Source organism: Phocoena phocoena, chromosome 11, assembly GCF_963924675.1.
Source record: "Phocoena phocoena chromosome 11, mPhoPho1.1, whole genome shotgun sequence".
NCBI lineage: Eukaryota > Metazoa > Chordata > Mammalia > Artiodactyla > Phocoenidae > Phocoena > Phocoena phocoena.
The window spans coordinates 36,055,706-36,078,528 of NC_089229.1; the positions used below are offsets into that span (position 1 = coordinate 36,055,706).

Genomic DNA, 22,823 nt, shown 5'->3' on the forward strand with positions numbered 1-22,823 from the left:
ACTACCTGATCTTTTGTTGTAAAATCTCATATATTGATATATCCAGGATCCCCCCTTGCCTCTTTGGGAATGGTTTTTCAGCATTGAGATGCTGTGTCCCAGGCTTGAAGTCCTCAGAACGTCCATTGAATAAAACATAACTCTCTACTTTCAGGTTGTGTAATTTTTTTCAGTCGACAAACCATAGCAGGACATGAAGCATGGCCATCCCAAGTGTAAGTAGATCACTACATTAAGTATCTCTTACTAAATAAATAGGGGTTTAGGGAGGTTGAAAAAAAAATCTATAACAATGAAATAATTAAAATTTCAAGAAAAAAGTCACTAAAGGAGACTTGTAAGCTGCAAATGGTTAAAATATCTCTCCTGCAGTTCTATGACTATCATTTCTAAAATACGTTTGAGTTCTTCAGTGACCTCATCCATTATAGCCAAATTTCTTTACTTTCATTTTTAATGAAATTTGTTCATTTACTAATTCATTCATCTAATTATTGAGCACCTATGTTGGGGATTCAGCAGTTCACAAAACAGTTCAAAAATCTCAGGCCTCAAGGAGCTTAAATGCTACTTCTAAGACATACACAAAAAAATAAGTAAAATATATAGCATGTTATATTGCAGTATATGATATAAAAATATAACAAATAAAGGGTTTAAGGAATGTATATAAGGAGAGAGGTCAACGAACTACAGTCTGTGGGTTATCTCCAGCCCACTGCTGGCCCATTTAAAAACCTACATGTTTTAAATGGCTGAAAACACTCAAAAGAAAGAATAATATATTATGATACATGAAAATTACATCAAATTCAAATTTCAATGCCCATAAATAAAATGTTTCTGGAACATAGCCACATTCAATCATCTATGTATTGTCTATGGCTGCTTCCGTGCTGCAAAGGCATGCAAAGAGCTGAATAGTTGAAACAGAGACATTATGACTGCAAAGCCTAAAATATTTACCATCTGGTCTGCTACAACCAAAGTTTGCCAATATCAAATAGGGAGATCAGGAAAGGTCTTAAGAGAAGATGGCACTTGACTGAAGAATTCAAGGAGGTGAAGGTGTAAGCTTCTCAAGGAGTGACATGATCTGACATGTGCTTTGAATGTTGTGCTGAAAGTAGACTAATGAAGGACTCCAGTTTAGTATTATAGGTCAGTAGTGACGTTGTTGCCTTTGACAAGGGTAGTTGCAGTGGAAGTTGGCTTATGCGACTGGAAGAATGAGATGATTTACTGCAGTGGGAAAGACCATGTGAGAAGAAGGTGTGGGAAGAAGATGAGGAGCTCAGTTTCGGACTAGTTGCTTGAGGGGGTCCCTGCGAGTGGAGATACTAAGTACACATTGAATCGATTAGTCTGGAGTCCAAAGAAGTGATCTCAGCCTGAGATATAAATTTGGGAGTCGTCACTGTATTTAAAGCTAGGAGAGAGGTTGGGATCTCTGACAGACTGAGTATACAGAGAAGAGTGAAGCTGTTCAAAAAGAGAAGAACTTCAAGGTTAAGAGACTGGATGGCTGGGAAGGAACCAGCCAAGGGAATGCGTGATAAGACGGATCAGATTTAGGAGGCAGCAGAGAGAGGGTGTGCTGGTAACCAAGTGAAGAAAGTGCTTCCAGGAGGAATGAGTAATTATCTGTGTCAAACGTGATTAATACGACAAATAATGTTAAACTGAGAACAAACAGATTTAATGATGTTCTGTGCTGTTCTAGTAACTTTGACAGGAGCAGTTTTGGTGACATCATTGGGGAAAAAGCCTGTATGGAGTAGGTCCAAATGAAAATGGAAAGTTTTGCTATAAACAGAAGGAGGGACATTGAGTGGTAGTTAGAAGTAGAAATGGGCTTGACAAGCTTTTTGTTTTTCAATTTTGGGAGACATAATATCTTTTTGTTTTTGTTTTTGTTTTTGCGGTACGCGGGCCTCTCACTGCTGTGGCCTCTCCCGTTGCGGAGCACAGGCTCCGGACGCGCAGCCTCAGCAGCCATGGCTCACGGGCCCAGCCGCTCCGCGGCATGTGGGATCTTCCCGGACCAGGGCACGAACCCATGTCCCCTGCATCGGCAGGTGGACTCTCAACGACTGCGCCACCAGGGAAGCCCCATAATATCATGTTTAAATGCTAATGGAGAAAACCTGGTAGAGAGAAAAACATTTGTTAATATATGAGAGAGTCAGAGATACAGAAACAGAAAAACGGAGAGAGGGAGGAGAGACAGAGGAAGAGGGATCCGGAACATCCTTCAGTTAAGAACAGAGGCCTTCAATGAAGAAATGCAGAGGTTGGTTTGAGCTACACGTATGGACAGTTTATCCATAATAATGGAAGGTAGCATTTAAAGGCACAGATGCAAATAGATGGTTAGATTTTGTGATGGGATCCTGTGGAAGTTCTCTCTGATTACTTCTATATTCTCAGTGAAAGAGGAAGCAAGGCCATCAGTTGAGTGTGACGATGGAAGAAGAGCTGTTGGAAATTTCAGGTGAGACAGTAAAGTGTGAACAGTAATCTAGGAAAATGTCAGACAGAACAGACTAGAAAATTATAGTAGGTTTGCCACCCAGCACTGTGGTCTCACCTGAAGTAGTGATATTGAGCTTAAAGTGTGTTGTCTTCTTCTCGAGCTACGTTTAGCTTCAAGATGCAGATATGGAACAGGCAGAGACGGATTTAACCAGGTGTTGATTGCGCCCGAAAAGTATGACGGGCAAAAAGAAGCAAAGGAGCTGAGGTTGCGTGCAAGGGAGTGATAATGATTGACCTTGAAATGTAATGTCAATAAAGAGGAATGTGAGGTATAATGGCCAAGAACATTGAAACACTCTTGATTTCAATGGACTGTAGGTCCTGGGTGTGGCCGGAGCGTTTGGGAGATTGGTGCCAGAGCTAGAGATGGTAGGCAGGTACTAGGCTGTCTGAAATGAGACCATGGAGGTAGAGAAAAGAGCAACTAGTTAAGAGGGCTCTCTTGACAGACCAAAGTTAATACAGTATTTTAAGAGTTGGGGAGTGATTGATGGGTGATGCAGGCAAAGGAGGGAAATAGAATCTTATGGGAATTAGAGTCTGGGGAAGAGGGATGACTTGTGAGGATGGGGCCTTTTTGCGGTGACTTCTGTGAACAGGAATAGAAAACATGACTGAGATTCGTCCCGATGGTACCAAGGAAAAAAAATGACACAACAATTTTGTTAACAAATACTAGCAAGGAGGGGCATTAGTTAGGATAACTTTTTTTCCCTTTTTAAAAATTTTATTTCATTTTAACTTTTTATTTTATATTGGAGTATAGTTGATTAGCAATATTGTGTTAGTTTCAGGTGTACAGCCACAGTGATTCAGTTATACACATGCATGTATCTATTCTTTTTCGAATTCTCTTCCCAGTTAGGTTGTTACAGAATGTCGAGCAGAGTTCCCTGTGCTATGCAGTAGGTCCTTGTTGGTTATCCATTTTAAATATAGCAGTGTGTACATGTCAATCTCAAACTCCCCTAACTATCCCTCCCCCACAACACTTCCCTCCTGGTAACCACAGTTCTCTAATCTCCAACTCCAGTTTGCAGTTATTTCTTTTACCCCTCCCCACTTCAGAAGAGTGGTTCTCATCTCCATCTTAAAAGCCCAACAGCATTTCAGAAGGAGAACATAAACAACTAGGAGTCTGCATCTTGTGAAGACCATTCAAAGTAACGGGGAGTAAAAAGGAAAGTGGATCTTGCTCTCAAAATGTTTTCAAACTCAAGGGAAGGGAGGAAGTGGCAAATACAGATAAGCAACATAAACAAATAAAAGTACACAGACATATGATGAAACACTTTGACATCCTCCTGGAATGTTATCCACTTTTGGCGGTACTCCACTTTGTTCCGCTTACTACTGAGAACCACTACACAACCCACAGTTTATTTATCAGAAGTATGTAGTGCTTTTCCTATAAAGAACACTGACTGATTTGCATTTTGACACAACCCTTTTCTTATATTTCAGTTTGATATCGTGTTGTCAGCAGAGCAATTCGACTTCTTGCCAAGATAAAGTCTAATTTCATCCCCACAAAATGAGAAGAAATTTGCTTTCCTTCCTCTATTCTCTCCTTTCATCATTAAGTAGCAAATTAGACTAGTGACCAAATATATTTTGTTCCTTTCTTCACTTATAGAAAAAGTAAGACGTGGCATACTTTCCATGCTGCTAGGATTGATGTTCACGGGATGGATGAAGGACTCATGCATCTACTTTTCTTGCTGTCTATCCAAGATCAAGCTTTCTCTCACGTGGGTACAAACTCACTTACAGGAATATCTGCACCCTAATGGCTTGAAAGTCGCAAAGGTCTACCCAGTTGCAAGGAGCTAATGTCAATACGTAAGCTAGTCACATACACTTTGCTGTCAACTGCAAGTTTTTGAATTATCTTTGTAATATGAATTTGTTACCTGCTTTCTAGTACAATTTCCCTAGTGAAAACAGCATTAGCCCACTGTTCACCTTAAGCATGACAAATCACCTTCATCCTCAGTGCAATTTTTTGTTCAAAGGTATCGTATATACAAAGCTCCCAGATCTTTTTTTTAGTCTTAGTGTCTTAATGGGTCTGAAAGTCTGTCTTCCATTATTTATACTACAGGTACTTTTTTTTTTTTTTTGCTATTTTTAAATTTTTCAAAGCACATATACAACTGAAGGATTCAGTTTTTCAAAGTAACACAGCCAGTGATCAGTACTACTGGGTCCAAAACCCAATTCTCTCCACTCTATCTCCACTCTACTATTCCAACTTACTATGATGGTGATATGGGGATTGTTTTCATTTTGGTAAACACTGGCAGTGATTCACAATGTCTGTCACAAACATTTGGATAGATTGCACTGACAATATCCTGTAACTATAATTTAAGGGCATAAGGCTAACTGGAAGATGGAGAGACAGAGGTATTGACAGATACAGCGAATCTATCTGCACCAGCACAAATTTTCTATGATTTTCTGATTTTCTATGATTTTTCTGAAACACAAATAACAGTATTTGGGGTCAATGAAATTATTCTTAATTTAGCCTTTACTTCTTGCTTCATGTACTCTAAAGAGTGAAAATAAATCACTATCTACTTGAAGAAAGACAAAATTTATATCTTTATAATTGGCCCACTGCTCTCAAAACAGTAGGGTTAAAATTATAATGCTTTGATATTTAAAAACAAAACACTGCTGTCTAAGATTATTTAATCACATCAAATACTCTATTGAAGTTTTATCTTTGAATGCAAAATCGTGTCACGAGCAATCATGCTAAATGCCTGTTTTAATTTATTTGATTTATAAATTTAATTTTCATTTATCAAATTCTATTCAATGAAGACATTAAAAATATGATCAATTTTGTTCTTAGCTAGCCACCAAAGTACAGGGAAACCTAGTTATAAAACACGAACTGCAAAGCAATTCAATAATAAAATAACTATTAATCAATTAGAAGCATCTAGGATGTGCTGCTAGTGCCATACTTACTTTCTGGAAGAAGGTTCCAGAGATTCTGTAATACTTACTTCAGTGTTTATTAGTTATTAGAAGTAGAAAGATCATCTTAACTGCAGCCATTCTTGCTAGTATTTGTTAGTGGAAAAAAATAGTGTTCTAGACAGGTAAAATATAGAATTAGCACCATGTATATTATCTAGGTTAAGATGCATTACAGTGGGGGTTTTTCCCAAGCTCTCTGATCTACATAATTATATTTTGTTCAGACAGATCATTCTTGCTGAAAATAACAAACAGACCTCAGATTATAAAGGTGTTGATATAGTAATTCCCCAGTGAGGAGGAAATGTTTTAAGACAAATATAGCAAAACAATATATATGTATGTATATCTCCAAAATGGCAAGTAGGAACAGTTCTGGATTAACAGTAGGAAGATCCAAATTGTAATTTTTACTTTAGCATTTCCTACCTATATGACTTTGGAAAAATTACCCAACACTGCTAAGTCAGTTTCCTAAATGAAAAACAACGAAAAAACCCCCGGCAAAAATAGCTGTTGTTTTTCTTATTAGATATTATGAGGAATAATAAAGTAGGCGCACAAACAATTTGCAAATTTATAAAAACCTACAGAAATGTTAGATATTATTTTACAGCATGTTACCAGAAGAAAAGATGTATTATTTCAGTGGTAACGTGCAAACTTCCAGATGGTACTGTCTTAGTAGAAAAAAACTAGATCAAGGGTGAAAATACATTAGTTATAAGGGTAAGCGAACCAACCCCAAACTGAAAGAAAATTAACATTTTTCTTCTTTTAATTTGTGGGGGAAAATTCTGTTTTGTAAATTCTTCAGTTGAAGAAGAACAATGATAAGCCTTGGAGAATCTCTTAATCTCCCTTATCCTCAAGAGGCATCTGAGGAGATGTACATGTACGTGCATAGAGCATATATACATGTATATTTCATTTCCTTCCTAATGTTGGAGGAATTTGGATTCTGGGAAAAAAGCAAACTATACTAATGAAAGCACAAGGAAATTCAAAGCAGCATATGGTTAAACTTCGGCTCTAAATCACAAGGGTACATTTAAAATCCAGTGTGAGGGGACTGTGGATGTTGTGCACGGTAAGAATCTTACTAGAGAAAAAAAATTCAATTGAACTCATCTGGTTGCCTATGGGGTTGTTTTTATTTAGTTTGGAAAATGTCATTCCTGCTATAAATCTTAACCATAAATGCTAAAGAATAACACCTATGGTGTAAGAAAAAAGAACGAAATTAAGCTTTTAATCAAGAAATTAGGAGCTCCCTGGGAAATAGCTGGGGAAGGAGGAGACATCATATTTCATTCTTTTGCAAAGTAGGAAAGCCTGAAAAAAATATTGGACCTTTATAGGAGGATATTGGCATTAAGAGAATCTGATGATTATGGAGAAAAATCACTCTCTTCCAGCAACAGAGATAGATTTCTCTCTTAGTATAGCATATTCGTTAAAAGAATTATTTATTTATTTATTTTTGGCGGTACGCGGGCCTCTCACTACTGTGGCCTCTCCCATTGCGGAGCACAGGCTCTGGACGCGCAGGCTCAGCGGCCATGGCTCACGGGCCCAGCCGCTCCGCGGCATGTGGGATCTTCCAGGACCGGGGCACGAACCCGTGTCCCCTGCTTCGGCAGGCGGGCTCTCAAACCACTGGGCCATCAGGGAAGCCCTGACATACTCTCATTTACTCTAAATTCCTTAAAAGGGTATAACATACCCTAATCTACCTAACAAGTCTTCTCAGTGGGTATTAGGTTGTTTCTACTTTCTTTGCTGTTAGAAACAATGCTGCAGTACCCAGAGATGGCATTTGATATAGATTTTCAAGGATGAATTCCTGGGGCCAGGGAGAAGCACAGGGCAGGACGTATGGGCAGGAGAAGAACTTCAGGGGAATGAAAGGGTAAAGTGCATGGAATTTCACAGCATGTTGCGTTCGTGGATGGTGGTGGCACTGGGAGATTGGGAGGTAGTAAAATGAAGTGGGGTTGCCGGCATTGGGTAGGGGCACACTTGCTAAGGTGAGCTCATCTTTTACATCTTTGGCTTCTGATAAAACTTCTGTTAGAAAAAGGATTTTGTTTCTGCCCAAAAAGTGTGGGAAAAGATTATTATCAGCAATGAGAAGTCAAAGAGTATTTATATTTGTAATTGGAAAGAAATGTGTTTTAGATGCAGTTCTCGTGGCTAAATTAGAGGATCAGTTTGAGGAACCTCAGATTTGAGGCAGAGAGTGCAGTTAGAGACCTCTTGAAAATGTCATGCCAGGAATTGCGGAACCCTACGCTAAGGCGGTGAAAAGAGAGATGAAGAAGAGATATGACAGCGAGCCATTTTGGTTGTTATCTGATAGGATTTGGTGATCTCCTGGGGGAGGGGGGTGGAAAAAGAAAAGAAAGGTGAAGCTAACTTGGAAATTATTAGCTTGGCCACTTGAGTGAGGGTAAATGTGATAACTTATGTAAAGAATCCATGAGGAAGAGATGTGCTGGGACGGAAGGATGGAATCAGCTGTCCAAAATATGCCTATTTTTCCCATCTCTACCTAGGACTAAGCCATCACCGTCTACAGAGTAGACTCCTCCAACGGCTGATTAACTGTCTCTCTGCTTCCAGCTGGTCTCTATAATTCATTCTCCATGCAGTAACGCCAGACCTCTTTGTAACATATAAATAAAATTATTTTCCTCACGCTTAAATTACCCAAGAGATTTCCCTCTGTACTTAAAACCAAAGTCATTCCTGCCTACCCCTACTTATCTCTCCAACCTCGGCTCCTGTCCCTGCCCCCGCCCCCTCATATGCTCCTTGCCCACATGGGTTTTCCTTCTGCTCCAAGCTTCCTCCCATCTTGTCTTCAGGCCTTTACACAAGCTGTTCCTCTCCAGTTTTTTGCATTACTAGCTCCTTGGTATTTCAGTCCCAGATTACATCTCACTTTTTAGATATGCTAAACAGTGATTATCCAAACTACAGTATGTAGCCCGCCAATTACTCTTATTTTTTTTATGGCTTATGCTTTATTTTTCATAACATGCATCATTCAATAATATTTCATGTTTTTATGTCCTTTCCATGACCAGAATAAAAATCCTTTTTGTAAATAAAAGGGACTGTATTTCCCTTGTTACTGTTCATTCCTAAGGCCTAGGGCAGTGCTGACTGTGAATAGATATTCGATACATATTTAGTAAATGAAAGAATAAATGGTGTGCTTGAAGTGCCCCATGGCACAGCTGTGTGCATATAGCTCGAAAGTAGTTTTGAGCCCAGAGGAAAGAGAAAGCCTAGAGAAACAGTTAGAGGGATTAGGAACAGTTGTACAATGATTGATTATATCTTGTAGGCTAAGCTACTACTTGTGTTTGCATGTATGAGAGAGAGAGAGAGAGATTGAGAGAGAGAGAGAGAGAGAGAGAGAGAGAGAGAGAGAGAGAGAGATAGAGAGAGAAAAAGAGAGAGAGAGAGAGAGAGAGAGAGAGGGAGAGAGAGAGAGAGAGAGAGAGAGAGAGAGAGAGAGAGAGTGTGTGTGTGTGTTTGAAAAGAATGACATCCCCATAATAATTACTTTTAAGTAACTTCATTATATCCTTTCCAGGACACAGAAACAAACTAAAACTCATCTCTCCTTGATTTCTCTTTCAATGGCTAGTAGCTTGGATTGGAACCTTGGCTGTACCACTAGTGAGGTGTATGACTTCAGGCAGATCACCCACCTTCATCTCTTTGTTTGATAGTCATTTGCTAAGCGTTCGCCGTGGAAAGATACTGTGGGACTCTGCTCTCAACGGAGCCTATACTCTTGTGAGGGGAATGAAAAATCAAATCATCACACAACTAAATGAAGATCAACTATGATACAAACTATAAATATGAGGCAAATTGTAGGGAGCAAACGCAGTTCAGAGGAGGTTTCCCTAGATGATGATCGCCAGGTTGAGATCAGATGAATGAGGAGAAATTCACAGATGAGGGAGGTACGGGTAGAAGTTCAAATTCCTGAGTTGGGATGAAGCACGGCATGTGTAAGAACCTGATAGAAAACCAGTCTGATGAGTGCTCAGAGAGCAAAGGAGAGAAAATTGTGAGATGTGACTAAAAAGATCACTCAAGACCGTATCATGAGGGGCTAAAGGCCACCTTTAGGGCTTAGTGAATGAAGGGCTCCCACATGCTGCCTTTCCCTGGTAGCTTCTCCCACTGATAACACCATGCATACTTTGGTGTAGGTATAGTAAACTTCCTGAATGTGGCAGAAAACTTACTATTCCAAACAGTGTCTCTAAAAACCATAAACTCTTCCGCATATATAGAAGGCATATTTGAATAATGTGTAAAGTATGTGTAAAGTGAATTGAATAAAAGCAACTTGGTTTGTGTTGGTTAAAAGGGATGCATCTGTGACATTTGTCAGATTTTTCTCTCAATCACATACATGCTCATGAGGTCAATTTTTATAATAGTAAGAAATCATCAGTCATGACTTCAGATCTAGAGCGGTCTTCCTCATCTGAGTGTAAATTTCCATTTCTAATATTTAAGAAGAAAGAGCTTGTTAAGCAAATTAATATTGTGGAGAGGGTTTCCTAGAGGCATATTTAACCTAGCTGCAAGGCCAACTACTTTACAATATATGGCTTACATGCAAACGAGAAGCTAAAAAATGTAAATTAGTTTGTTCATCACAATGGTCTAGTAAGGCTTAGAAACGCACTATCATTAGTTAAGCCACTGTGATAAAGTTATAAAGCTGCATTTTCTATTAAGATTCATTCATTCTCTATTTCTTTCACTCATTCACTCACTCACTCACTCACTAAACCTGCTCCTTGGGGAGTCTTCCCCATCTCAGGATATAGCAACTCCATCCTTATGAAAGTTGCTCAAGCCAAAAACCATGGAATCTTCTCGACTTTCCTCTCTCACACCGTACATCAAATCCATCAGCCAATACTGTAGGCTCTGCTTAAACATATGTACACGCAGACACAGACACTCATACACACACCCACGATCATCCCACCTCTTCAAGAATTTTTTCTTAGTCACCTGTGTAAACTTCACTTTTAATTGGCACTAATATGTCAAGTTTGGGAATCACAAAACCTCCTGATATCTCTCCACGGACTCTAGGTTTAAAACACTTATTCTACTTGTTCTCTCTGGGTTTCTAAAATAACTTCAACACCTGTATCTCTAGCCCTGATCTCTCTCCCCTAATTTTCAGGCTTGCATTCAGTTGCCTGATAGGCATCAAGGACATCCAGCAGTCCACGTCAATGCACTGTCTTGCCTATCAGAATGCTCATCTTTCAGGATCCCCTATTGAAATAACAAGTGGCAGAATCCACTCGATCACCCAAGCTACAGACTCCTCCCTCCTCCTTACTTCCTTGTCCCTTTTAAGGAATCATCAAATGCTGCCCATTTGATTGCCTAAATATTTCTCAAATATGCCTCTTCTCCCTCTCCTACTTACCACTGCCCTAGTTTAAGGGAGCTTATTAGTGGTCTCTTCGTTTCGTAGACCTCAATTTATCTCCTTTGTTCAGGCAAGAAGGGCAGGAGAGGAGGTTCCTCTGTAGAGATGTAGCAGGTACAAACTTAGTATAAACTCACCTACTGCAATCCCTCGCTACCTTCTAGACTCTCACAAAAACAAACCCAACAAGCTGACAACTTATTTAATACACAGAAAAAAGTCTGAAGCAAGAGTTATAAAAAATATTTTGGTGCCTCTTCTTCCCTGCTTTATATGATACCCTTGGGAATTCATTGGAGTTCCTGTCTCATTCACTGAACTTGGCAGTTGTAACTCGCAGACACAAAGAAAAAGGAGAAGTCTGCAGATGTCTGTGTTTTTTCCTTTTCTTTCCTTCTTTTTTTGGTGAAGTTCAGCCAGGGCAGAAAATATAAAAATATGTAAAATATCACTTACAGACTTGATCACAAGAAATTTAGCTTTGTATCTTACCTTTGCAAGGATTTTCCTCTCTAACGTTGTTACTCATTATCTTGTTGGGCTATTCCACATGCTAAAGTAATATAGACTCTGATAGAGGAATGTGTACACACACACACACACACACACACAGAGTGACATCCTGAATAGGCAACAGAGTTCCTTGCATGCCTCCCAAGAGATAGTATGGGGATCTCTGAAGCATAACAGTACTTCAATACCGAACACTTCGTATCTTAAAAATGTTCCACATTCCCACCATTAAATTTCAAACCCATGTGCAAATAGCTGGAGGAAGAACACGGTATGCTTTTATTTAGCTTTGCCACTTGTCTATTTCTCAAGACAAGGGACATCCAAGCTTTGCTTGTCTCTTTATAGTTGTAGTAAATACAACTTGATACGGCTTGATAGAGGGATGCCTGATAGGGGACCTATGATAAAGGTTCATTTTTAATCATGGGGATAGCAAGAACATGGATGCTATTTTTAATTAACTGAACTATGCAAGACAACCTATTATAAATAGAGACGTGTATTTAGAAAGGTAAGAGTACATGATGAAGACAATATAAATAATATGATGAAGACTGCTGATTGCTCCCCCAGAACAATCTAGTTTTCTCTTCTTTCTGGGTACAGGGCTACCCGCTAGAAACAATATTCCCCACTTTGTCTTGTGGCCAGGCTTGGTCATGTGATTAAATTCTCACCAATGAAATGCAAGCAGAATGGATGTCTGTAACTTGTGTAAAAGGAAATCCTTACCCTGAAGTTCCTTTCTTTTGTTCTCCAACACGTGAGGACAGAGCCGTGCCTATAATCAGTTGCGACCATGTAGAAGAGGCTAATTCTCTCTGGGATGGCAGGACAGAATGGAAGGAGAAGTCCCTTAGACTCTCTTGGAGGCTGGGAGGAGTTGGGCCTGGCTCCGTCTAGGCGAAAATACTGCAAAAGTATACCCTTTGGGAAAAAGCAAGATCATCTCTAAATCACAGTGGCAACCATGAAGGCAGTAGGCCAGTTAGGGATGCCCCATGAGCAGAAGCATGGCTCTCAAAGGCACGCAAATGTACTTTTCCAAAGGAGGTTCATAATGTCCATTTCTTCCTTTCCATCCAAACCAACATATACATGTTGGTACTTATTCTCTCACACATATTCTTTCATCCCCCTTCCTCTATGTGTGTGTAAACTCACATGCCATAGTGGAGAAGACAGATATCTTGGTAACAAGAAAACCTAGTAGAAAAGTGGGCAAAAGATGTATTACAGGCAAGTCTCACAGAAGATTGTTAACAAATAATTAATATATAAAACACTTGAAAAGCTGTGTTACCACAAGAGTAGGCAGGAAGATGCAACTTGAAACAACAAAATAGCAATTTTTAGTCTTCAGGTTGTTAATAATTATAAAAGATGACTATTACTCCAATCTGGCCACTGAGCTGGTAGGAATGTGAATTGCTGGAACTTTTTTGGAAAATAATCTGGCAGTATAGCAACTATTAACATTTAAAATGTTCATCTTGACTCAGCAACCATACTCTTAGGAATTTATCTTAGAGAAGTAAAAACAAAATGTTTAAGGAGCTGTGTAAAAGGAGCATTGCAGCACTGCTTATAACAGCATTTAGAGAAAGGGAGAAAAAAGGAGCAAATGAAACATTCATTAATAGGGTAAAATTTGACAAACTGATGGTAATACCTTAGTGAAGTTTTACTCTTCTTTAAAATGACCTTCAGTTATACTCTAGCATCTTAAAATGTTTAAAGCCACATACTAGTGTCACCTGTGCAAAGGGGAGTTTAAAAAGGGAATTTGGGGCAAAGTATGCTGGGAGAAAAGCAGTGAAGGGAGGGCAAAGATGATGTGCTGAGCTTTAGGACAAAGCGGGTTTGGACAGAGAAGGGCTTACTGTGGTGACTAGGAAACCACCCAGACACTTCTATAGAACATGTAGCCATTCTTTGGGGAAAACCTGAAAATTATATGAATGGTTAAGTTCAGCATTGAAATCTGTATATTAAGGAAATGTGACTTTATTTGGCAGTCACATGTTGAGGTTTGGGGGTATCTGGGTTATACTTGATATGACTGAATGTATTAGTTGATCTACCAATGTTTCAATGGAGTAGAGCACAAGAGGAACTCTTGGAGTTCTGGGAGAACTCTTGGAGTGCTGGGTGTAAGAGGAACCTAACAAGCGTGAACTTCATTCAGGTGAGTAATAGGAACAGATTTACATTTCAGAAATATCACTCAGCAGCAACCCAGGAAATGGATCTAAGAAGGAAGCGGACAACTCATGCAATGGTAGGATCATCCTTGAGGGCTTGTACAAGGGCAATGTGGGAAGAGATGGAAAGCGGGGAAGACAGATTTGAGAAATGAGGGATGGAATGCCTAGCAAAAGGGCAGACTTGTTGCTGCTCTCTATGCCTCTTGCTCAGTGCCGGGGCAGATGATGGCACCATTCGTATACTCTGGGAATTCAGGGATAAAAGCGGATCTCAGAAAACTGTCTTATCCAAAGAAGTTAACTTTTTGCAGACACTTGTGATGTGTCAGCTGCATGACTCTTAATGCATAACAATGGAAATAGAACCTTCAATATTAAATTAGTGCAAATGAGTTTTCTCTCTAAAGGGCATGGAAGTGACACTCGTAGCAGGATATGATGTTAGAATAAAGTACTTTAGTGATTATATTTCATTTGATTTCTCCAACTGTAATTCGTTTCTTTCTCCTTCACTCAACACATGGATTTAAGAAATTTTTTTCAAGACACAGACTAAATCCAGGAAAATATATCTACATCTAACCTTTCTCTTCTAATGCTTCTGAAAATCAGATATTTTAATGCCGCACTTAAAACATCTAAACCATGGTAACAACCTTACAGTATATTATGACTATACCTAGTCTTTACAACTTATTAGGGATTTGATGTGAAAAGGAAGGCATAAAAAACACTAAACATGGGGACAGGAAGATGCTTTTTTCTCTCCGTGTCCTCTATCACAACTCAAATTTGAGCCCATGAGCCCATGTTGACTGTAAACCTAGGGTATATGCATTGAATTCTGCAAAATATAGGAAGCAGAAAGCACATGCACAGAAGCACAAAAAAACATAAAAATCTGCCTTTTGGTTTTTACACTATCAAGCCAACCCCTTGCTCTGCCTTTATCAAGTCAAGATGCATCACTGAAAACCCCCCGAGTCAGCACTGCCTACAGAAAGGTCATGACTTAGGAGAGGTCAGCATTTGGAGTTGAAAGGAGCTTATTTTGCTCACTACCATGCCATATTTCAAACTGAGATTCTCAAGATGAGCCTGTAAAGATTTTAAGAATTTAAAATTTAAGGATTTTACGGCTTATGTTTTTGTTCTTATACTTCTGACACAGGCATCTTGCTGGCTACAGAGCAGGCTACAGTTATTTGTCTGATTTAGTTTCAGAGTGCTTACTGGGCCCAAGTGATTACTTAGTTTGGCTACGAGCACATAAAAAATACAAAAATGTGTCTGCTGTATTGTGAATTCGTTATCTTCTGAAACACCACAGCTAATAATAGCAACAGTACCATAAAGTTAATACAAACAATAATAATAAGTGACATTCATTGAACGCTTATGATGTACCCTTCAATTTTTTAAAATTAATTCTCACACCAACTCAAGGTGAAAAATAAAATGAGGAATTCGAGTTAATCTGTATAAGGCAATGCAACATGTAAGTGGCTGAACCAGAATAAAAACAAAGGTTTCAGTTTTATAATATAGTGAAAGCACAGATGAGCAGATGTTCCAGAAGAGCCCAAGTTAGGAAGTATACAGAAGGAAGCCATTCAAAGGCTCATTATTATTATCATTTTAATTTTTTTTTATCATTTTAATTTTAAAAACAGATGATTATGCTGATGACAGCTAACCTTTGCTGTACACTTATTATGTTTCAGGCACTATTTTAAATGCTTAAAATCTATTAACTCCTTGGATTCTCAAAATGATTTTATGATTTAAGTGCTACTAATACCCCATTTGACAGAAGAGGAAATTGAAAGACAGAGGTTAAGTAACATACCCGAGGTCACGAAGTAAATGGTTTAGCTGGAACTGGCTGATGGAAGTAAAGCCAATCGAGAAAAGAATGCTGGCTTTTAAACTGGGGTCCGCAGTCTCATGGCACATTAGAATCAACTGGGTAGCTTTAAAAACTAGGATGATGGGGTTCCGCCTTTGACCAATTAAAATCAGAGTGTCTGGTGAGACGCAGGGCTCAGGATGTTGTAAAAGCTCCCTAGGTGATTCTAATGCAGCTAGGGCTGAGAACCACTGTACAACATAAAGTCGAGACTACTATTCCTATTCTCAGAAAATAACATTTGGGCTCAAGGTCAATGGCAGGAGGTAGATTAAAAACTCCGTAATAAATAATAGAACTATTGCCTTTGCCGTGTTAGAAAATTATTAACATTGATCATAAGCAAAAACATTATAGATAACTTAAAACAGAGTCCCAGAGTGAATATAGAATCTTGGGTTTATTTAACGGATGTCAAAGCTGACTTTCTTGTCAGGTTTAATTGGATAGTAAATTCACTCTATCGTTTCCAGAAACAGTCCAGGAATACCATGTTAGGAGAGGCCTTGCAGGATCTTTTCTCAATTGGGCTCAAATAGATGGTTCATTTCTAAAGTGTTAATTTCATTCTGGGGGTTCCATTTTTCATGGCACTTATTTCTGATAGACACAGAGGGCAATATTTTCAAGGTATGAGAAATATTCCTCTCAACCCAAGCGAATACATACCACCATCTTACTACTGTTTCGTGAATGGGATTTCAAACAACAAATGAAGTCCCAAAGAGAAATCTGGGATGCAAAATTTTTTGTAGCATGATGGAAACTGTCTATGGACAGCCATTAAAAAAGTAAATAAAACAAACTATGCCCTCTCTCCAGGGCAAAGAGAAAGGCTAGGAGAAAAAGGTAAGGTAGAAAAAGGATAATGCTTGGTAAACCTTACCCGTTGAGGGAAGTGAGGATAAATACTGGCCCCGCCAAGACCTGTTCTCAAAGGCATAGTTAAAAAAATATATAAGTGTATTCTTTGGTTTTCCACTCTTATTTTACTTTTCCTCAACTGATGGAACTCACAGAAGAATTAATAGCAAATGTAAACTGTGGAGGGGGCTCAAACTGAGTGCTCTTTTCCAATGATGAAGTGTTGATTCAACAACCCCATTAAAAACAGAACACCACCACCAAATCCCGACATAGGACGTGTGGTCAACACGCCTGGCCCTTGCTTCCTGATCCAAGAGACTCACTACCAGGCTAGACACAGTGATGGCAGGAAGAGTCTGGGGAAAAAAAAAATTACTCTCCCTGGAAAGCACACATACTAGTTTAGCCAATTTGTTATTTTTGTCTTTAAAATTACTTCTTAACCACAGTCAGGTTTCTTGAAATGCAGGCAATTTTTCTTTTGGAGAAAAATTGGCCTTTCGCTCATTCTTATGGTTGACACAAACCACTGATCCCCAGGGCTGCGGCTTGTCATATTAGGTTTTGGCACTGTTGCCCCCTCTCTGCATAGGTGCCTCACCATTTTGTTTTGTTTGCTTGTCATTTCCCCTTTCATTGGTATTTTCCTCCTATTGTGGCTCCCAATATCAAAACAGGTCATCCATAGACAACAGCACAGGGAAATAAACCACAAAATCTAGTCTTCTTTTTTTTTTCCTTCATAAAATTGACTAATGGGGAGGAAAACTTTTTGGCTTATTATTCTTATTCTAAGTTTTCTCACATACCCTTCTTATTTTTAGCATCGAAATATTTGTCATTTTTTTTTTTAAAAAAGGAAATCTTATATAAGGTAAATTACCTGTGGAGAGGGAGATATGCCCTTTAAGGGGCTACTTTTTGGAAAATCACTGGCCAGTTTTCAATAAGGTCTGAATGGATTTATAAAATCAGCTTCTACCTTATGGTTTACTGTGTGTTTTGCAGAGGAAAGTGAGGCCTGTAAAGGAGGCAGGCACACCATTAGGTCAAACAAAGAAGTTTAAGGGTTATACTTTATTGGGATCATAGCGCTATAGAAGCTGCTCCAAAGGTTTATAGCTACTCATTCTATGAGATCTGCTGTCACTTCTACCACAGGCTGAGTTTCAGAATCTGAATATATAAACACTTATCAAGAGTGATTCTGCATTTCCTGAGAGGATGAAGTCATCTAAAATTCGACAGAGTTCCAGTTCATTGTGATCACTGTCTCCTGAGACTCAGGTAGAGAGAACCAAAAGACCCAGGGTGGGTGCAAGCTGCGGGTAGACAGAGAAGATTTCAAGGTTCTCCATTCAGCGAGAGTTTAAAAAAAAAAAAAAAAAATCAACATTATTCTTAAACATCTCTCTTAAAAAATCACTTGGATGGCTCTTGAAGTAAACTACAGTACAGCCTCTCAGTGTGTTCCTGGCAGCCAGTCTCACTGCTTTTGGTTTTACTTCCAGCACTGTAAAAGATCAACATGTTTTGTGCTGAGCAGACCATGTTGTGATTGGCTTGCATTTAGAGGCTGAATTTCACTGGGGGAGGGGACACGTTGAACACAACATGTTTCAAACACGAGAACCATACTCAGTGCTGCAAGATGTCCATGCTAGGAAAGGACAGGAAGCCAACAGACTGAGAGGACAGAAGCTTCCTGTGAATCCCTTCACAACATTGACCAAGCACCTACTGTCTTCCAGGCACCACCACATGTGCTGGGGAAAGCGGAGGTACAGAAAATAAAGTCCTTGCCACCAAAGAGCTCATGGTCTGGAGAGCGGACACAGATAATGCACATAGGTAAGAAAATACATAGGCTGTAGATGGTGATAAAAACCAAGGAGAAAACGTACAGCAGGACAGGATAAAAGAGGTAGCGTATATTACTGGTACAGAGGTGTTTCCTATGAAGCAGGATGGGAAATCTTACTGATATAAGTTGCTATTTGAGCAGATATTTAAGGAAGTGCCAGAGCTAGCCATGCTGCTATCCGGAGGAAAAGCACGGCAGCTGGAGGAAAAAGTACGATTATAAAGCCCGGAGGAAGGAGCGTGCTCGAGTCTGTGACAGGCAACACCAATTTGTTCGTTGTTTAGGTAACCTGGCACGTGGAATTGACTTATTTACAAATTATTCTCTTTGTGTAAAGAATATATAGACAAATTCCTGCAATGTAAATAATTTAACAGTAGCTCTGAACCAAGTAGAATTCTAAGTGCTCTGTATGTATTGTTGCATTTCCATAACAAACCCTCTGAGGTAGTTATTATTACCTCCGTTTACAGAGTGAGCAAATGAGGCTTAGGGATGTAAGCAACACACCCAAGATCTCAGAGCCAGAGGCAGGTGAAGCCCTGTTTAGTACACCCAAGCCACGTAATTCCAGAGCCTACACTGCTAAGCTATGTTGCCTACCAGGGCTTGTGAAAATGGCATGATTCCACTGGAAATTCACTGCAGAGACTGCTCTTCCCAAACCAGGGAAGTCACTGAAGCATGTTATTTATAGCAACATCTAGTAAATAGACAAACCCTATGTGCCACCCATGTCTCTGTACATTCAGGAAAGCAAAACCCAAAGTTTCTTTGTGAAATATCATGCTGGAAGTAGGTATATATATATATATATATATATATATATATATATATATATATATATATATATATATATATATATACATTATTATTTTTTTTTTTCTGGTACGTGGGCCTCTCACTGTTGTGGCCTCTCCCGTTGCGGAGCACAGGCTCCAGACGCACAGGCTCAGCGGCCATGGCTCACGGGCCCAGCCGCTCCACGGCATGTGGGATCCTCCCAGACCGGGGCACGAACCCGTGTCCCCTGCATCGGCAGGCGGACTCTCAACCACTGTGCCACCAGGGAAGCCCTAGAAGTAGGTATCTTTTTTTCACTGCTGCCATATGAGCGGAATACACTTTATCCCTAAACATTAAAAACGTTTTGATGCCATTAAGGTACACAAAATATATATTCATGATTAAGTGCTACACTTTTTGAGATATAGCATATATAAGCCAGACCAGGTAGGGCGGGAATAAATATAGGTTCTGGAAAACATGTTAAAATAAAAACTTGATATATATTTGAAGGTGCTACACTAAATAAACTCTACACTATATCAAGGATCATTTAGCACTATACACTGTAATTTTATGAAAACATTTAGTTCAAAATAGGCTTTCAAAACCTGCAGTGATGAATTGCCCTTTGACTATCAACTTTATTGATGGTGTGTATCATGTTTTGTCACCATTCCTGCCTTCACTAGGGATCTTGACTTGTTCTGAGGCTATTGCCAACACGCATCTGGCAGACCTTTGGTTATTCCCAGAGCCTAGCATGTTCTAGCACACTTTAAGTGCTATAGCACGCACATATTTGAGGAGATAATAAATTTCCATTAAAGCAGAGTTGAAAATTCAAACCCAGTTTTAAAAAGAATTGAGTCATATAATATCTTCATGCTGTAGTTCCTTTTACATAAACATCTTCACCATATCCAGCAGCTTCAGTTTAGACATGAGAAGTACTAGGATTGGATAAATTAAGGACTAAAAGATCAATTCCGAATTACTCAAAAAAAGCTTTTTGCTGTAATACTCTATTCATAACACGTCATTAAACAGATTAAAAACCTACAATCAATTTAGCATATTTCTAAGTAGTTTTTTTTTCTTTTCTAGGGATTTTTTAAAGGAGAATGTTAATATTACTTTATTTATATGTGAGGGAATTTTTAGATTCCTGTGTATTTAAACATTATTGTACTGGAAATCACAATAACCTTAACTAATACGAACTTTTGTCAAATACATCTCTAGACCGTAATACACATATAGTAGGAATAAAATAAAACCTGACATGATACCTGCACGTCATTCTACCGTAACTCTCATTTAAAGAACACAAATTCAGTTAACAGCAAAACTTCACAAAGAAACTGTCAGGTAAGTAAGAGTCTACTGTCCAAAGTATCTGGCCTTCCAAATCCTAAACCAACATTTCACTAAATCATTTTGGTTGCTTCAGCTTATTAAAGGAAAGGAAATAAATTACCTTTATGAAAAAATGAGCAGATTTACTGTGGTTACATGAGTCAGCCCAAGACAAAGTAATCAACACATTTCAAGCAATACAAAAACAGTAATTTGTTTGCTATGTTTCTTGAAGTCCCTGAATATTCTCTGAAGACAACACAGTGAATTCATGAATTTTTAAGAACTGTTGTATAAGGCGTGGAAGATGCAAACTTTCAAGACTCATAAACTATATAAACCACTCATGAAAAAAATTAAGAAACAATTAAATGCTAAGCCTGCATCAGCTACATCTCTGAGACAGTAGGAATCACAACTTCCGTGTTTCTCATTATATCCCTGGTATTCATTTTAGATACTGACATATAATAGGCACTCTGCTTGCCTGGATTTGTATTCTGACTCTACCACTACCTGTGAGATCCCAGACAAACTACCCTGCCTCTGTTTCTCCATCTGTAAAAATGGGGTAGAATTTAACTTTTAATGTTTAACTAGTGTAGATGTTGTTAGGCTGACGCTTCCTAATTTTTTAAAAATGACGTTTTTCTGGTCTCAACATTATCATGTTTATTCTTCTACAAGTTACAGAGACAAAATTTTTTTGGTAATAATTCATAATAGATACAAGCAGAAATATGGACCTATAATAGTTGTTTATCAACTTTTAACCCATTCAATATTATCACCTACATTTAGGTGAATGCTCTCTGTTTTACACCATTAAGTGTGTATAAAAAAGGTTCCTAACTTCCAAACATGGAGACACAGTTTATACAAATTCAAATGTAAATAATGGATTTAAAGCAATCATATGGTACTACAGTGCTTATGGTATAATCCATCATCTGTTCACCATAAAAGTTCCCTACAAGTAGGAAATGTTTAGGAGTTACTGTGTCAATCAGCATACTAGAAAAGAAAATGATAATGTTATATTACTCAATGAAAGGAAAAATAAGCATTTGTGCATGTATCCAGTAAAGATTTCCAAGGCTAATCAAAGTACATAATCTCCCTTCGGCAGCAAAATAATTCCATCTTCCAGATTAATGGAATCTATTGCTCTCAATGCTAGCCTAAGAAAACTATACCAAAAAGAAGATATTAAAGTGGAGAAAAGCAACTAAACATAAGTGAGAAATTATAAATTCTACATAGGAATCTTTCTCCATAAGAAAATTCGAAAATAAGCACAGATATCCACGTATTTGCGGTGTGTCATTTAAGTAGAGTGACCTACGGAAACGCATTTTAAAAATCCTTTGTTCTTTCAATATTTTCATATCGACACTTTTTCAAATACAGTTTTTCACAATTTCTGGTATCATTTTAATAATGCATGTAGGGCTTCCCTGGTGGCACAGCGGTTGAGAGTCCGCCTGCCGATGCAGGGGACATGGGTTCGTGCCCCGGTCCGCGAAGATCCCATGTGCCGCAGAGCGGCTGGGCCCGTGAGCCATGCCCGCTGGGCCTGCGTGTCCGGAGCCTGTGCTCCACAACAGGAGAGGCCACAACAGTGAGAGTCCCGCGTACCGTAAAAAAAAAAAAAAAAGAAAAAAGAAAAAAAGAAAAATAATGCATGTAATCATGGATGAAGAAAAGTATCAGTGCATATTAAGGATTTATTTATTATAGTAGCTTTGATTTGCTGATAGATATGTACATTAGCATACTTGTGGTTACAAATAAAAGCTCAGCTAGTTGAAACAGATGAAAGCTATGATTACAAAAATTTCACAAATAGTATGACTCTTTGGGAAAAAATAGTTGAACCTTGTTAAGAAAAAGGGAAAACTACCATTGGTTTATGTAAACCAATAGTGGAAAACGCACTATATATTTAAGAAAAATAATTTGTCTTGTAGGAAAACTAAATTAATACATATTGAGGATTTTTATTCATTTGTTTTAGTAGCTTTTATTAGGATTTGTATATAAACAACCAGTAAAAATTACAGGTGGAATCAAGAAATAAACTGTAGTACAAATATAGATTCCATGGGGAAGATCCAGCTATCTTTTATAGGATTAAACAGTTAAGTAGAACAGTTAAGGATAGAGTAACTTAGATTGGAGAATACGGAAAAAAAGTGTTTGAAAGCAGTAGCAGTAAATGTTCTACATCTAACCATTCTTGAGCTTGTTGAGATCTATCATATGATACTATCAAAAACATAGTTGATT

General features: G+C 38.5%; 1 protein-coding gene across 1 annotated transcript in view; it reads right to left on the bottom strand.

Annotated features, from left to right (window-relative positions):
* Nucleotides 1-22,823, bottom strand: part of TMTC2 (transmembrane O-mannosyltransferase targeting cadherins 2) — a 394,308-nt gene that overhangs the window by 15,192 nt on the left and 356,293 nt on the right. The window lies entirely within an intron of this gene.